Raw genomic sequence first — 17661 nt, 5'->3', positions numbered from 1 at the left:
CACACACCTGCTGAGGGAGAACACCAGTGAGCGTGTTGACTCACGAGGACGGCCCACTAAAGTTTCCTAACATTTGTATTGGGCTGCCACTTCCCTTTAGTCGTCTGTTCCTCTATTTTTCTCTTCTTTATTTCATTATATTTCTCCCTTTCTTTCATCCTTGCTCTCTTTACATGGATGGGTGGCTCGGAAGAAGGATCCGCCCGCAAAAATGTGTGACGTCAAGGAAATGGGAGGCGTAGGGGATGAGATGTGAGTGAATAATACGAGAGAGACAGTAAACCGATCTACTGCTTTAACTTGGCATATGCACTACAGTCACCTATCAAAAAGAGGTTGCATCCATTTCTTGAGCGGACTGATGTCATTGCCGCTGCTGTCATGGGCCCCAGGTTTAAGCTGGCATGGATGCCATGTAAGAAAATGCAAAAGGAAAAGGTTTCCAAGATTGTGGACCTAATTATTTCCGAGTCAACTCAGTCGACCTTGAAGAAGAAAACATTTCAAGAGAATAAGCCTTTCGTCTTTTCGGCTGGCATGAGTGCAACACGACCTCGTCTTTTTGCCTACATGCCTCCAGCTGGGCAAATGATGGCAAGTGCATCAACAAATGACACTACAGTGGTGAAGGCAGAACTTGAAACGTACCTAGAAGAAGGTGTTTTGCCTTTTGATGTCAATCCACTGAGGTACTGGCGTGATGCAAAAAGCTTCAAAAATTTGAAGCACTTTGCCAAGAATATTCTAGGGTGCTGTGCAACAACATGAACGCCCCGGGAAGCATGTCACATCCACGAACTTATAAAAAAAGTCCCCGCAGAGAAATTAAACAGCTGTCGTGATGATAACAGAAAAAGAGCAAAGGGCGGGAGGCGAGGGGGATGAAAGGGATGGAGGGAGATGAAGGGAAGGGAGAATGGAAAGGAAAGGGGGCTGATGAAGAAGTTTGAAAGAAATATATGTATAGAGACCAAGGATGAAAGAAAGGGAGAAATATAATGAAATAAAGAAGAGAAAAATAGAGGAACAGACGACTAAAGGGAAGTGGCAGCCCAATACAAATGTTAGGAAACTTTAGTGGGCCGTCCTCGTGAGTCAACACGCTCACTGGTGTTCTCCCTCAGCAGGTGTGTGAATGCAATGTACCTGAAAGACGTTAATTGGTGAACCAATTCTTACTATGTAAAATCAATCAATCAGTCAATCAGAGAAAGAAAATATAATCAAAAAGAAAAATTGGAAGTAGGAAAGAAAAGGGAAAAGGATGCTGCGCCGGAAGCCGCGGCGAGGATTCCTTATGATGCTTGTGCGCGTCCCCGAGGCCCATCGGTCCTTCATCCAAGAACCGATAAACGCGGTGACCGGCGCCTTCACGGCATTTATGATTAATTTTATAATCCAGTCTGGTAGTTTTAAGAGTTCTTGCATCCGCCCTATTCGAATCGGCGGGGCGGTGGAGCGCCAGCGAGCCCAAGGTCTCCCTGGCGAGCATGGCAGGACTGGAGGGCTCCCGGCAGGGCGCCTCGGCGTCCATCGGGACCCCAACGGAGGTGCCGGAGATCTTTCGGCTACAACGCCGGGCAGGTGGGGCTCGTTAGCCGTGGTAGGCAATCTGCCTAGGAGAGCAAACTCCGAACAACAAACCCGGGCAGGTGAGGTTCGTTAGCCGTGGTAGGCAATTCACCTAGGAGAGCAAACTCCGAACAATAAACCCGGGCAGGTTGGGCTCGTGAGCCGTCATAGGTAATACACCTAGGAGAGCAAACTCCGAACAATAAACCCGGGCAGGTTGGGCTCGTGAGCCGTCATAGGTAATACACCTAGGAGAGCAAACTCCGAACAATAAACCCGGGCAGGTTGGGCTCGTGAGCCGTCATAGGTAATACACCTAGGAGAGCAAACTCCGAACAATAAACCCGGGCAGGTGGAGGTCGTTAGCGAAAGCAGTTCATCTAGGAGAGAAAACTCCGATTACAAAACCGGGCAGGTGGAGGTCGTTAGCGTGAGCAGTTCACCTAGGAGAGCAAACTCCTATTACAAACCCGGGCAGGTGGAGGTCGTTAGCGAAAGCAATTCATCTAGGAGAGCAAACTCCGATTACAAACCCGGGCAGGTGAGGTTCGTTAGCCGTGGTAGGCAATTCACCTAGGAGAGCAAACTCCGAACAATAAACCCGGGCAGGTGGAGCTCGTCAGCCGTGGTAGGCAGTCTGCCTAGGAGAGCAAATTCCGAACAATAAACCCGGGCAGGTGGAGCTCGTCAGCCGTGGTAGGCAGTCTGCCTAGGAGAGCAAACTCCGAACAATAAACCCGGGCAGGTGGAGCTCGTCAGCCGTGGTAGGCAGTCTGCCTAGGAGAGCAAACTCCGAACAATAAACCCGGGCAGGTGGAGCTCGTCAGCCGTGGTAGGCAGTCTGCCTAGGAGAGCAAACTCCGAACAATAAACCCGGGCAGGTGGAGCTCGTCAGCCGTGGTAGGCAGTCTGCCTAGGAGAGCAACCTGAACAATAAACCCGGGCAGGTGGAGCTCGTCAGCCGTGGTAGGCAGTCTGCCTAGGAGAGCAAACCTGAACAATAAACCCGGGCAGGTGGAGCCTGTCAGCCGTGGTAGGCAGTCTGCCTAGGAGAGCAAACTCCGAACAATAAACCGGGGCAGGTGGAGCTCGTCAGCCGTGGTAGGCAGTCTGCCTAGGAGAGCAAACTCCGAACAATAAACCGGGGCAGGTGGAGCTCGTCAGCCGTGGTAGGCAGTCTGCCTAGGAGAGCAAACTCCGAACAATAAACCGGGGCAGGTGGAGCTCGTCAGCCGTGGTAGGCAGTCTGCCTAGGAGAGCAAACTCCGAACAATAAACCCGGGCAGGTGGAGCTCGTCAGCCGTGGTAGGCAGTCTGCCTAGGAGAGCAAACTCCGAACAATAAACCCGGGCAGGTGGAGCTCGTCAGCCGTGGTAGGCAGTCTGCCTAGGAGAGCAAACTCCGAACAATAAACCGGGGCTTGTGGTGCTCGTTAGATGTCGTAGACAATCCACGTGATGGGAACACCAAAGAAAAGGAAAATAAAAAGGAACACCAGAAAAAGGAAAATATAGTAACAAAACATCAAGAAAAGAAAATAAAAAACACAGATCATCCACCTTCAGGCCCAAGCATCTCCAAAATTATGGGTGGGTCTTTTCTGGGGAGAAAGAGGCTCATCCAGACCAAAGAACATCAAAAAGGGATGATATAGAAAAGAACACCAAAAAATAGGGGAAAAAAGAGCAAAAAAACATCGCAAAAGAAAAGTAACAGCAATAACAGAACAACATCAAGAAAAGTAACATACAAAGAAACATCATCCACCATTCGGCCCCAAACTAACATCACCAAAATTATGGGTGGGTCTCTTCTGGGAGGAAAGCGGCTCACCCAGACCAACGAAGAACATCAACAAGAGGATGATGTGAAATAAAAGAACATTAAAAAACACGAAGAAAAGAAATAAGAAGAAAAAGAACAGTAAAAAACATCGGAAAACTAAAACAAGAAGAAAAACACATCAAGAGAAGAAAAATATAAGAAACATCATCCACCTTTCGGCCCCTAACTAACATCACCAAAATTATGGGTGGGTCTCTTCTGGGAGGAAAGCGGCTCACCCAGACCAAGGAACATCAACAAGAGGATGATATGAAATAACAGAACATCAAAAAAGAAAAACAACAGCAAGAAAACAAAGAAAAAGATAAAGAAAAGAAAAGGAAAAAGAAACAAAAAGAAAAAGAAAAACACCAAAATAAAATAAAACAAAAACAAAAAAATAATCCAAATAAATAAATAAATAAACAAATACAGAATACAGTAAAATTAACGAACTAACTAACTAATTCAAACTGTCTAACTATTAAACTACCTATCTAACTAAGGATACTATACAAGGGTACTATTGGACTACCTATTAACTAACTAACTATCAAATCATCTAACGATCGAACATGTCTTTGACTCTTTATCTATTTATCTGCATGGCTATCTGTCATTATGTTTATCTATCCATCTTTTTTTTCTTTTTGCAGTTAAGGAAGCAGCTCAAGGGCAAAAGTAGATAAAGAAACAAAAAATCCGCATAAATAAAAATAAGTTCTATATCTGTATCTTTTATTTGTTTATCTTATTTGTTCCTCTTATTTATTTGTTTACTTATCTAGTCCGTCATCAGTCATGGTCAGTTCTACCTACACGTTTTCCTGCCACAATTTGTTTTCATTGTGTAGTCCTTAATATAAAATAAAAATAAGTTCTATCTCAGTATCTTTTATTTGTTTATCTTATTTGTTCATCTTATTTATTTGTTTACTTATCTAGTCCGTCATCAGCCATGGTCAGTTCTACCTACACGTTTTCCTGCCACAAATTTATTTTCATTGTGTAGTCCTTCGTTCCGGTCCGACCTTGAGCTGGAAGGGAAGGACGGGGGCAGGGAGGCAAGAAGATTTACATAGATTTACATAGAAAATCAGACCACACAGACCCCATGGTCCAGACTTGGTGGTCTGTCCTTAAACCTAAGTGATTTTACATTAATCAGAAGACTCCAAAACGTTGCATTTCTACTCTAGTTGATATTAAGTTGAAGGAAGTGACGGTCGAGCTTATTTTTGAAGGAGTCAATCGTGTTACACTGGACCACTGACGGTGGAAGCTTATTCCATTCTCGCACTACAACGTTGGTGAAGAAAAATTTGGTGCAGTCTGAATTTACTTGTCTACATCTGAGTTTTACGCCATTGTTCCTCGTGCGCAAAGTGTCATCGATCCTAAACAATGTTGATCTGTCTACATTCGTGAAACCATTAAGTATTTTAAAACATTCGATCAGTTTTCCTCGGAGGCGACGTTTCTCAAGAGAGAACATGTTAAGGGTAGAAAGCCTTTCTTCGTAGGATTTGTTGCGCAAGGAAGGGATCTATTTCGTTGCCCAACGCTGAACACATGCTAATTTAGCAATATTCTTTGCATGGTGGGGAGACCAAAACTGTACCGCATATTCCAAGTGGGGTCTGACTAAACTGTTGTAGAGCGGGAGTATTACATCTTTATTCTTGGATACAAAGTTTCTTTTAATGAAGCCCAACATTCTGTTCGCTTTATTTGCTGCATCGATGCATTGCTGTGAGAATTTGAGGTTTGACGCGATTTTGACCCCCAAGTCTTTGACGCATTGAACGCTTTTGAGTTTAACGCCGCGCATTTCGTATTCGAACTTCTTATTCCTCGTTCCAACTTGAAGGACCTGGCACTTGTCTACGTTAAAGGGCATCTCCCATCTATCCGACCAAGCTGAAATTTTGTGCAAATCCTCTTGGAGGCTTTGCCTGTCTTCGTCAGTGAGAACCGAGTTGCCAATCTTTGTGTCGTCTGCAAATTTACTAATGCGGTTATTGAGTCCAACATCCACGTCGTTGATGTAAATAATGAAGAGCACTGGGCCAAGGACCGAGCCCTGAGGGACGCCACTAGTGACAGGCGCCCACTCTGAGTTAAATCCGTCGATCACTACTCTTTGTTGTCTGTTGCTCAACCAATTCGCGATCCATTGGTTTACTTGACCGTCAATACCTATTTGCTTTAATTTGTAAAGTAATTTATGATGCGGGACTTTATCAAACGCTTTCTGGAAATCAAGATAGACTACGTCCAGTGATTTGGTTACGTCATAAACAGTGAAGAGGTCGTTATAAAAGGTTAATAGGTTTGATAGGCAGGATCTTTTGTTTCGGAAGCCATGTTGTGAGTCCCCAATCAATGAGTGGCTTTCAAGGTAATTCACAATTTTGTCTCTAATTATGCCCTCAAGTAGCTTACCTACAACCGAAGTTAGACTAATGGGCCTGTAATTACCTGGTACTTTTTTGTCTCCTTTCTTGAAAATCGGTGTCACGTTAGCCTTTTTCCAATCTGAAGGGACGATGCCTTGTCGCAAGGGAGGGAGGGAGGGAGGGGGGAGGCAGGACAGTAATAGGAAGAATTTGGATTATAATGGCTCCCCCCCCCTCCCCCTCTGCAGCCAAAAAATAAAACGAAGAAAAGCGTCAAGTAAAAAAAATAAAATAATAAATGGTAGCTAACAATGATAAAGAGTTTGCTAAAAAAAAATGGAAATCGATGAGGTAAAGACTTGGCAGTTTTCTTTTCTTTCTTTTTTTTTCAGCACAGAAGACAGAAAGCTCAAGGGCCAAAATAAGAGGATACAGAAAAAAAAAAGATCGCTACGTCGCTGCTCCCCAATCTTTATCCTTTTGATTATCTGTGTCTTGGATGTGGCAGAGTAAGAGACTTTGTATAACTACTGATATTTGTACTCTTCCGGGTATAGCCCATTCACGGTGCTCAATAATGATGATAACAGTATAGCAGCAAGTAGTACGCGGTAGCTAGCGAGGCGGCACCTTTTAGCACTTCAGTTTCCGTCACAACCTTACGGCACATTTCTTAAACTTCGTCGAGCGTTTAAAACTCATTCTCCGCTCTCTATTGTTACGTACTTTACAGAGAGAGAGAGAGAGAGAGAGAGAGAGAGAATAGTAGGGGTGAGGAAAGAGTGGGAATACGCGTTTCAGTCCTGATTAAGTGTGTGCGTGTGTGTGTGTGTGTGTGTGTCCTTGAAAAAAACCTGAACCTTTTTTTTCAGTCAAGTTCAGCCTTAACACAGAGGCGGCCATTTCGATGACTACGCAGCAGACGTTGAAGAAAAAAAAAGAACCAAAACAGAGAATAACTGACGACCAGTTTCAGTGATCACTTGACTCGGGTCTCCAAGCGCTGCAAGACCTTGGCGGAGAGAGAGAGAGAGAGAGAGAGAGAGAGAGAGAGAGAGAGAGAGAGAGAGTACATGTGTGTTAACCATTGCACTTAGGCTGTGACTTAGCCATGACACCAAAGGAAGAAAACTGAAGGTAAAGTTAAAGGCGGTGCATACGCTATTCTTCTTACGCTATATTCTCACGTAGTTGACTGCTCTTTCGGCCACCTCTTCGGATTCTTTACAGGGGAAGCGAGTAGCGGGCTTTTTTTTTATTGTTGTTTCCTTTTTGTGTGCCCTTGTGCTGTCTCCTTTGCTGTAAAAAAAAATAGCTGTGTGTGGCTGCGGTAGGTACTCATCTCCGCTCCGTTGACCCTTTGAGCTTGTGGTAGGCAAGAACCTGTTGGTTACCGGCACCATCTGAGAGGGTGTTTAGTAAGGCCGGCAATTTTTACACTCCTAAACGAGCAAAACTCGGCCTGGAAACCTTCCGGGCATTAATGATGATAAAATGCAATTATGATGTGAAGTGTAAACTTGTGAAAAAAGTATCTCTATATTTTTTGGATAATTTCAGGAGTATTTTTATTTGTATCTTTGAAATCTTGAATAGGAGTATTTGTATTTGTATTTGTCTTTTTAGATTCAGGAATAAAAGTATTTGTATTTGTATTTGTATTTTTAGATTCAGGAATAGAAGTATTTGTATTTGTATTTGTTTTTTTTAAATTCAGGAATAAAAGTATTTGTATTTGTATTTGTATTTTTGGAATCCCGAACAAAAGTATTTGTATTTGTATTTGACTTATAAGAAATCAGTATTTGATCCAACCCTGGTAATGGGTTGCGTGTTCCTACACTAAGTACGCTACACTTGGTGATGTTAAAATTCATCTGCCATTTCTCTGACCAAGCTGACAGTTTGTTGAGATCCTCCTGCAGTGCTCTAGCATCCTCCCCTGTCCTAATAGTGCGTCCTATTTTGGTGTCATCTGCAAATTTACCTATCTCACTAGTTATCCCATTGTCTATGTCATCGATGTAGATAATGAATAAAAGCGGGCCTAAAACTGAACCTTGAGGAACCCCACTGGTATCATTACCCCATTCGGATTTCTTACCGTTAATGGTAACCCTCTGTTTCCCGTTGCTAATCCACGCCTTAATCCAATCAAATACCTTCCCTCTTATCCCATGAGCCCTGACTTTATTCAACAGTCTCTGGTGAGGTGCCTTATCGAAGGCCTTACTAAAATCAAGATAAACTACATCATAGCTCTCATCATTGTCAGCTGCCTCGTATACTCTATTGTAAAAGGATATAAGATTAGTGAGGCACGACTTACCTTTAATAAACCCATGCTGTGAGTCGTGAATTAAACTATGCCTGTCAATATGGTCCCTAATACTATCGGCTATTATTGACTCAATCATTTTATCTATAACTGACGTCAAACTAATCGGCCTATAGTTCTCCATAGAAGATTTGTCACCCTTCTTAAATATTGGAATAACGTGTGCCTGCCTCCATGAAACAGGCACCACCCCTGTGTCTAGCGACTTCCTAAATACTTCTGTTAACTGCCCACTTATTTCAGTTTCACATTCCTTTATTACCCTGGGGAAAACTTCGTCTGGCCCTGGCGCCTTGGTGACAAAAGTATATGTATTTGTATTTGACTTATAAAAAATCAGTATTTGATCCAACCCTGGTTGGCATCCCTCTTTTTATTTAATTTCTCTTAACTTTTCACTTTGCGGTCCTGGTGACTTTTCATATAGCTCTCGGCCTTTCGTTATGTTTAATATATTTTTTTCTTTTCCAATTAATTTTAACCCTTTCGTTTTGCACCCCTCTTCTTTTCATTTAGCTTTTAGCCTTTCTTTTGCATTCCTCTTTTCTTTTCATCTAGGTCTTAGCCTTTCGCTTTGCATCCCTCTTTTCGTTTTATTTAGCTTTTGGACTTTCGTTTTGCACCATTTCTTTTCATTAAGCATTTCGTTTTCCGTCCCTTATTTTTTTTTTCTTTTCATTTAGCTGAGCCTTTCGTTTCGAAAATTTTGACGCTGGTTACGTAACTTTATTTATTTATTAATTACTTTATTTATTTTTACTTCACCGGGGTCCCAGCGCTGGCATGTGTTTACCTGTGTTACGTGGCTCAAACATAAGGACCAACTTAACAAACCTCCACTATTTCACCCGGTCCAAGCGCTGGCGTTTACCTGTGTCACCTGGCTCAAACATCAGGACCAACTTAACAAACCTTCACTACTTCACCCGGTCCAAGCGCTGGCGTTTACCTGTGTCACCTGGCTCAAACATCAGGACCAACTTAACAAACCTTCACTACTTCACCGAGGTCCCAGCGCTGGCATGTGTTTACCTGTGTTACGTGGCTCAAACATAAGGAGCAACTTAACAAACCTCCACTATTTCACCCGGTCCCAGCGCTGGCATGTGTTTACCTGTGTCACCTGGCTCAAACATCAGGACCAACTTAACAAACCTTCATTACTTCACCGAGGTCCCAGCGCTGGCATGTGTTTACCTGTGTCACCTGGCTCAAACATCAGGACCAACTTAACAAACCTTCACTACTTCACCCGGTGCAAGCGCTGGCATGTGTTTACCTGTGTTACCTGGCTCAAACATCAGGACCAACTTAACAAACCTTCACTACTTCACCCGGTCCAAGCGCTGGCATGTGTTTACCTGTGTTACCTGCCTCAAACATCAGGACCAACTTAACAAACCTTCACTACTTCACCCGGTGCAAGCGCTGGCATGTGTTTACCTGTGTTACCTGGCTCAAACATAAGGAGCAACTTAACAAACCTCCACTACTTCACCCGGTGCAAGCGCTGGCGTTTACCTGTGTCACCTGGCTCAAACATCAGGACCAACTTAACAAACCTTCATTACTTCACCGGGGTCCAAGCGCTGGCATGTGTTTACCTGTGTTACCTGGCTCAAACATAAGGAGCAACTTAACAAACCTTCACTACTTCACCCGGTCCAAGCGCTGGCGTTTACCTGTGTCACCTGGCTCAAACATCAGGACCAACTTAACAAACCTTCACTACTTCACCCGGTCCAAGCGCTGGCATGTGTTTACCTGTGTTACCTGCCTCAAAGATGAAAGCCAGTTCACCTTTCTCGTCAACGGCCACACCACGTTGAAAACACCGCTTCTCGTCCGATCAGCGAAGTTAAGCGACGTTGGGTCTGGATAGTACTTGGAAACGGAAAGAAAAATGGTAAAGTTGGCAAAAGTGTTCCTCGCGCAGTGCTGGGAAAAAAGGGCACAAATGTCCGTATAAGTGAATATAAGTGGCTTTATTTCAGATTAGAAAATTACATAACGCTGAAAAGAAAGTTGTGTGAATAAGAAGGGAGGAACGAGAGGAGGAGGACCTAAGAAGCGATACAAAGCGTTACAGGTCAAAAGAAGAAGAAGAAGAAGAAGGGTGACCGCCTGGGAACACCAGATGCTGTTGGCATCCCTCTTTTTACTTCATTTCATTTTTTTTTCTTTTCTCGTTGTGCATCCCTCTTCTTTTCTTTTCATATGCTTTTAGCCTTTCGTTTTACTTCCTTTTTTTTCTTTTCATTTAGCTTTTAGTCTTTCTTTTTTTCTCCTATTTCTTCATTCAGCTTTCAGCCTTTCGTTTACCATTTTTTCTTCCTTCTCTTTTGTCTTCTTTGAGCCTTTCTTTTTTCATTTTTTCTTTCTTTTTTATCTTCATTTACCTCCAGCCTTTCGTGTTTCATCCCTGTTTTCTTTCAATTTAGCTTTTAGGTTTTCGTTTTTCCATTTTTTCCTTTCTTTTTTGTCTTCTTTTACACTTTTGTTTTGTTAATTTTGTTTTTTTTCTTTCTTTTCATTTAGCCTTTTGTATTTCATCCTTGTTTTCTTTCAATTTAGCTTTAAGCCTTTCGTTTTGCATCCCTCTTTTAATTTAGCCTCGTTTTACATCCCTCTTTTCTTTTCTTTTAGTTTTTAGCCTTTAATTTTGCTAGGAAGTTCTCTTTTCTTGTATTTTCCTTTAGCTTTTAGCTTTTCGTTTTACGTGAAAAGTGTGCCGTAACATGGTGGGGGTACTTTGTAAGCTGCTGCTGTATTTCGTTAGTTTTTCTTTTCTTTTCCTTTTTTTTATATACTGCAAAGGAAACAGTTCGATAGCAAAAAAAAAAAAAAAACTGATCATTTCTTCCATTAAAAGAAGCATTGAGGAGTGGCCAAAAGAAGAGGTCAGTTTCGGGAGGAGAGGTGTCTCGATACTCCTCTCCTGAAGGAGGTCAAGTCGCAGGCAGGTGGAAATACGGATGAAGGGCGATGGTGGTTATATAGTCTGTTCACCTAAGTCCGACCCAAGCTGACAACATAGACCTAAGCGTGTTTGCAAGCTGAGTGCTGATTGGCTACTGCTATGGCCTCCAAGTTTTCTTTAACCTCTGTTTGTGTTTATCTCACGCAACACTCTCTGCACTGTGCTTACGAACACGCTTACTAAAACACTATCCATATCAGACCCTATGACATACCGTTTTTCGCAAATATCTTTCAAACGAAGACTCGGATCAGCATGGGACTTTGGCACAGATTGTTTCACACACTCTGCAAATTTTTGACGCTATTGTGCAATGGCAGATGCGGTTAATTATGGCGTTTACTCTTGACTGTGATGGCAAAACCTGCGTGAGCCACTTACACACTCGAACAAGTGAGGCGTGACGTATTTGTGACGTGTATCCACCACCTAACCCCACCACTGGCTTCCCCTACTCCCATCCCTCCCTTTCCCTCCCTCCTCCTTCTCCCCCGCACTCTCTCCCCCAGCCCTCTTTCTCCCGAATACCTCCCCCCCCCCCCTCTCTCTCTCTCTCTCTCTCTCTCTCTCTCTCTCTCTCTCTCTCTCTCTCTCTCTCTCTCTCTCTCTCTCTCTCTCTCTCTCTCTCTCTCTCTCTCTCTCTCTCTCTCTCTCTCACACACACACAAACACTTGTGCTGTACACGAGATATGAATCCATGCACACGTGTGACTTGAATTAATGGCAGATAGATAGAAATTATATCCCGTCTGCATCAGCATCAACAGTCATGACGTACATTTCCTGGAGGTTGAAGGAAACTAACAAACCTTCATTACTTCACCGGGGTCCCAGCGCTGGCATGTGTTTACCTGTGTCACCTGGCTCAAACATCAGGACCAACTTAACAAACCTTCACTACTTCGCCCGGTCCAAGCGCTGGCATGTGTTTACCTGTGTTACCTGGCTCAAACATCAGGACCAACTTAACAAACCTTCACTACTTCGCCCGGTCCAAGCGCTGGCATGTGTTTACCTGTGTTACCTGCCTCAAACATCAGGACCAACTTAACAAACCTTCACTACTTCACCGGGGTCCAAGCGCTGGCATGTGTTTACCTGTGTTACCTGGCTCAAACATCAGGACCAACTTAACAAACCTTCACTACTTCACCGGGGTCCAAGCGCTGGCATGTGTTTACCTGTGTTACCTGCCTCAAACATCAGGACCAACTTAACAAACCTTCACTACTTCACCCGGTCCAAGCGCTGGCATGTGTTTACCTGTGTTACCTGCCTCAAACATCAGGACCAACTTAACAAACCTTCACTACTTCACCCGGTCCAAGCGCTGGCGTTTACCTGTGTTACCTGGCTCAAACATCAGGACCAACTTAACAAACCTTCACTACTTCACCCGGTCCAAGCGCTGGCATGTGTTTACCTGTGTTACCTGCCTCAAAGATCAAAGCCGGTTCACCTTTCTCGTCAACGGCCACACCACGTTGAAAACACCGCTTCTCGTCCGATCAGCGAAGTTAAGCGACGTTGGGTCTGGATAGTACTTGGATGGGTGACCGCCTGGGAACACCAGATGCTGTTGGCATCCATCTTTTTATTCAATTTCTTTAAAATTTTCACTTTGCGCTCCTGGTGACTTCTTTTCATATAGCTTTGGGCCTTTCGTTACGTATTCTTTTTTTTTCTTTTCCATTTAATTTTTAGCCTTTCGTTTTGCACCCCTCTTCTTTTCTTTTCATTTAGCTTTTAGCCTTTCTTTTGCATTCCTCTTTTCTTTTCATCTAGGTCTTAGCCTTTCGCTTTGCATCCCTCTTTTCGTTTTCTTTAGCTTTTGGACTTTCGTTTTGCACCATTTCTTTTCATTAAACATTTCGTTTTCCGTCTCATTTTTTCTTTTCATTTAGCTCAGCCTTTCGTTTTGAAATTTGTGACGCTGTTTACGTAACTTTATTTATTTATTCATTTATTTTTACTTCACCGGGGTCCCAGCGCTGGCACGTGTTTACCAGGGTTGGATCAAATACTGATTTTTTACAAGTCAAATACAAATACAAATACTTTTGTTCGGGATTCCAAAAATACAAATACAAATACAAATACTTTTATTCCTGAATCTAAAAATATAAATACAAATAGAAATACTTCTATTCCTGAATCTAAAAATACAAATAGAAATAGAAATACTTCTATTCCTGAATCTAAAAATAAAAATAAAAATAAAAATACTCCTATTCCAGATTTCAAAGATACAAATAAAAATGCTCCTGAAATTATACAAAAAATTTAGAGATACTTTTTTCACAAGTTTACACTTCACATCATAATTGCATTTTATCATCATTAATGCCCGGAAGGTTTCCAGGCCGAGTTTTGCTCGCTTAGGAGTGTAAAAATTGCCGGCCTTACTAAACACCCTCTCAGATGGTGCCGGTAACCAACAGGTTCTTGCCTACCACAAGCTCAAAGGGTCAACGGAGCGGAGATGAGTACCTACCGCAGCCACACAGCTATTTTTTTTTTTTTTTTACAGCAAAGGAGACAGCACAAGGGCACACAAAAAGGAAACAACAATAAAAAAAAGCCCGCTACTCGCTTCTCCTGTAAAGAATCCGAAGAGGTGGCCGAAAGAGCCGTCAACTACGTGAGAATATAGCGTAAGAAGAATAGCGTATGCACCGCCTTTAACTTTACCTTCAGTTTTCTTCCTTTGGTGTCATGGCTAAGTGCAATGGTTAACACACATATACTCTCTCTCTCTCTCTCTCTCTCTCTCTCTCTCTCTCTCTCTCTCTCTCTCTCTCTCTCTCTCGATTAATGTAAAATCACTTAGGTTTAAGGACAGACCACCAAGTCTGGACCATGGGGTCTGTGTGGTCTGATTTTCTATGTAAATCTATGTAAATCTCTCTCTCTCTCTCTGTTAGGAAACATTAGTGGACCGTCCTCGTGAGTCAACACGCTCACTGGTGTTCTCCCTCAGCAGGTGTGTGAATGCAATGTACCTGAAAGACGTTAATTGGTGAACCAATTCTTACTATGTAAAATCAATCAATCAGTCAATCAGAGAAAGAAAATATAATCAAAAAGAAAAATTGGAAGTAGGAAAGAAAAGGGAAAAGGATGCTGCACAGGAAGCCGCGGCGAGGATTCCTTATGATGCTTGTGCGCGTCCCCGAGGCCCATCGGTCCTTCATCCAAGAACCGATAAACGCGGTGACCGGCGCCTTCACGGCATTTATGATTAATTTTATAATCCAGTCTGGTAGTTTTAAGAGTTTTTGCATCCGCCCTATTCGAATCGGCGGGGCGGTGGAGCGCCAGCGAGCCCAAGGTCTCCCAGGCGAGCATGGCAGGACTGGAGGGCTCCCGGCAGGGCGCCTCGGCGTCCATCGGGACCCCAACGGAGGTGCCGGAGATCTTTCGGCTACAACGCCGGGCAGGTGGGGCTCGTTAGCCGTGGTAGGCAATCTGCCTAGGAGAGCAAACTCCGAACAACAAACCCGGGCAGGTGAGGTTCGTTAGCCGTGGTAGGCAATTCACCTAGGAGAGCAAACTCCGAACAATAAACCCGGGCAGGTTGGGCTCGTGAGCCGTCATAGGTAATACACCTAGGAGAGCAAACTCCGAACAATAAACCCGGGCAGGTTGGGCTCGTGAGCCGTCATAGGTACACCTAGAGAGCAAACTCCGAACAATAAACCCGGGCAGGTGGAGGTCGTTAGCGAAAGCAGTTCATCTAGGAGAGCAAACTCCGATTACAAAACCGGGCAGGTGGAGGTCGTTAGCGTGAGCAGTTCACCTAGGAGAGCAAACTCCGATTACAAACCCGGGCAGGTGGAGGTCGTTAGCGAAAGCATTTCATCTAGGAGAGCAAACTCCGATTACAAACCCGGGCAGGTGAGGTTCGTTAGCCGTGGTAGGCAATTCACCTAGGAGAGCAAACTCCGAACAATAAACCCGGGCAGGTGGAGCTCGTCAGCCGTGGTAGGCAGTCTGCCTAGGAGAGCAAACTCCGAACAATAAACCCGGGCAGGTGGAGCTCGTCAGCCGTGGTAGGCAGTCTGCCTAGGAGAGCAAACTCCGAACAATAAACCCGGGCAGGTGGAGCTCGTCAGCCGTGGTAGGCAGTCTGCCTAGGAGAGCAAACTCCGAACAATAAACCCGGGCAGGTGGAGCTCGTCAGCCGTGGTAGGCAGTCTGCCTAGGAGAGCAAACTCCGAACAATAAACCGGGGCAGGTGGAGCTCGTCAGCCGTGGTAGGCAGTCTGCCTAGGAGAGCAAACTCCGAACAATAAACCGGGGCTTGTGGTGCTCGTTAGATGTCGTAGACAATCCACGTGATGGGAACACCAAAGAAAAGGAAAATAAAAAGGAACACCAGAAAAAGGAAAATATAGTAACAAAACATCAAGAAAATAAAATAAAAAACACAGATCATCCACCTTCAGGCCCTAGCATCTCCAAAATTATGGATGAGTCTTTTCTGGGGAGAAAGAGGCTCATCCAGACCAAAGAACATCAAAAAGGGATGATATAGAAAGGAACACCAAAAAAATGGGAAAAAGAGAAAAAAACATCGCAAAAGAAAAGTAACAACAATAACAGAACAACGTCAAGAAAAGTAACATACAAAGACACATCATCCACCATTCGGCCCCAAAATAACATCACCAAAATTATGGGTGGGTCTTTTCTGGGGAGAAAGAGGCTCACCCAGACCAAAGAACATCAAAGAGGGATGATATAGAAAAGAACACCAAAAAATAGGGGAAAAAAGAGCAAAAAAACATCGCAAAAGAAAAGTAACAGCAATAACAGAACAACATCAAGAAAAGTAACATACAAAGAAACATCATCCACCATTCGGCCCAAAACTAACATCACCAAAATTATGGGTGGGTCTCTTCTGGGAGGAAAGCGGCTCACCCAGACCAACGAAGAACATCAACAAGAGGATGATGTGAAATAAAAGAACATTAAAAAACACGAAGAAAAGAAATAAGAAGAAAAAGAACAGTAAAAAACATCGGAAAACAAAAACAAGAAGAAAAACACATCAAAAGAAGAAAAACATAAGAAACATCATCCACCTTTCGGCCCCTAACTAACATCACCAAAATTATGGGTGGGTCTCTTCTGGGAGGAAAGCGGCTCACCCAGACCAACGAAGAACATCAACAAGAGGATGATGTGAAATAAAAGAACATTAAAAAACACGAAGAAAAGAAATAAGAAGAAAAAGAACAGTAAAAAACATCGGAAAACTAAAACAAGAAGAAAAACACATCAAGAGAAGAAAAATATAAGAAACATCATCCACCTTTCGGCCCCTAACTAACATCACCAAAATTATGGGTGGGTCTCTTCTGGGAGGAAAGCGGCTCACCCAGACCAAGGAACATCAACAAGAGGATGATATGAAATAACAGAACATCAAAAAAGAAAAAAAACAGCAGCAAGAAAACAAAGAAAAAGATAAAGAAAAGGAAAAAGAAACAAAAAGAAAAAGAAAAACACCAAAATAAAATAAAACAAAAACAAAAAAATAATCCAAATAAATAAATAAATAAACAAATACAGAATACAGTAAAATTAACGAACTAACTAACTAATTTAAACTGTCTAACTATTAAACTACCTATCTAACTAAGGATACTATACAAGGGTACTATTGGACTACCTATTAACTAACTAACTATCAAAACATCTAACGATCGAACACGTCTTTGACTCGTTATCTATTTATCTGCATGGCTATCTATCATTATGTTTATCTATCCCTCTTTTTTTTTCTTTTTGCAGTTAAGGAAGCAGCTCAAGGGCAAAAGTAGATAAAGAAACAAAAAATCCGCATAAATAAAAATAAGTTCTATATCTGTATCTTTTATTTGTTTATCTTGTTTGTTCCTCTTATTTATTTGTTTACTTATCTAGTCCGTCATCAGTCATGGTCAGTTCTACCCACACGTTTTCCTGCCACAATTTGTTTTCATTGTGTAGTCCTTAATATAAAATAAAAATAAGTTCTATCTCTGTATCTTTTATTTGTTTATCTTATTTGTTCCTTTTATTTATTTGTTTACTTATCTAGTCCGTCATCAGTCATGGTCAGTTCTACCTACACGTTTTCCTGCCACAAATTTGTTTTCATTGTGTAGTCCTTCGTTCCGGTCCGACCTTGAGCTGGAAGGGAAGGACGGGGGCAGGGAGGCAAGAAGAGGGAGGGAGGGAGGGAGGGAGGGGGGAGGCAGGACAGAGTAATAGGAAGAATTTGGATTATAATGGTTCCCCCCCTTCCCCCTCTGCAGCCAAAAAATAAAACGAAGAAAAGCGTCAAGTAAAAAAAATAATAATAAATGGTAGCTAACAATGATAAAGAGTTTGCAAAAAAAAAAAATGGAAATCGATGAGGTAAAGACTTGGCAGTTGTTGTTTTTTTCTTTTTTTTTTTTCTCAACACAAGACAGAAAGCTCAAGGGCCAAAATAAGAGGATACAGAAAAAAAAAGATCGCTACGTCGCTGCTCCCCAATCTTTATCCTTTTGAT

At 42.9% G+C, this 17661-nt stretch overlaps 2 long non-coding RNA genes and 1 other non-coding gene across 17 annotated transcripts; 2 read left to right on the top strand and 1 right to left on the bottom strand.

Moving 5' to 3' along the window:
* Positions 1 to 1584: 1584 nt before the first annotated feature.
* LOC126983186 (uncharacterized) lies at positions 1585 to 15453 on the top strand. 15 transcript variants are annotated; one of them, XR_007735593.1, is made up of 8 exons: positions 1585 to 1924; positions 2114 to 2181; positions 2250 to 2453; positions 2655 to 2790; positions 14555 to 14758; positions 14823 to 14948; positions 15012 to 15147; positions 15352 to 15453. It is a non-coding gene; the product is annotated as an uncharacterized LOC126983186 (long non-coding RNA). The 15 variants fall into 15 exon arrangements; XR_007735592.1 differs by having other exon boundaries at positions 2655 to 2926; positions 14623 to 14758; XR_007735582.1 differs by having other exon boundaries at positions 2655 to 2926.
* On the bottom strand, positions 2551 to 16449 carry LOC126983187 (uncharacterized). Its single transcript, XR_007735594.1, has 4 exons — positions 16435 to 16449; positions 15557 to 16204; positions 2633 to 3131; positions 2551 to 2565 (listed from the first exon to the last, which is right to left on the bottom strand). It is a non-coding gene; the product is annotated as an uncharacterized LOC126983187 (long non-coding RNA).
* Positions 12581 to 12699, top strand: LOC126983415 (5S ribosomal RNA). The gene has a single exon (XR_007735884.1). It is a non-coding gene; the product is annotated as a 5S ribosomal RNA (ribosomal RNA).
* Positions 16450 to 17661: the final 1212 nt, after the last annotated feature.

Source organism: Eriocheir sinensis, chromosome 53 (assembly GCF_024679095.1).
Source record: "Eriocheir sinensis breed Jianghai 21 chromosome 53, ASM2467909v1, whole genome shotgun sequence".
Taxonomy (NCBI): Eukaryota; Metazoa; Arthropoda; class Malacostraca; order Decapoda; family Varunidae; genus Eriocheir; species Eriocheir sinensis.
The sequence above is the reverse complement of the archived record's forward strand: the minus strand, read 5'-3'. Positions and strand labels throughout refer to the sequence as shown.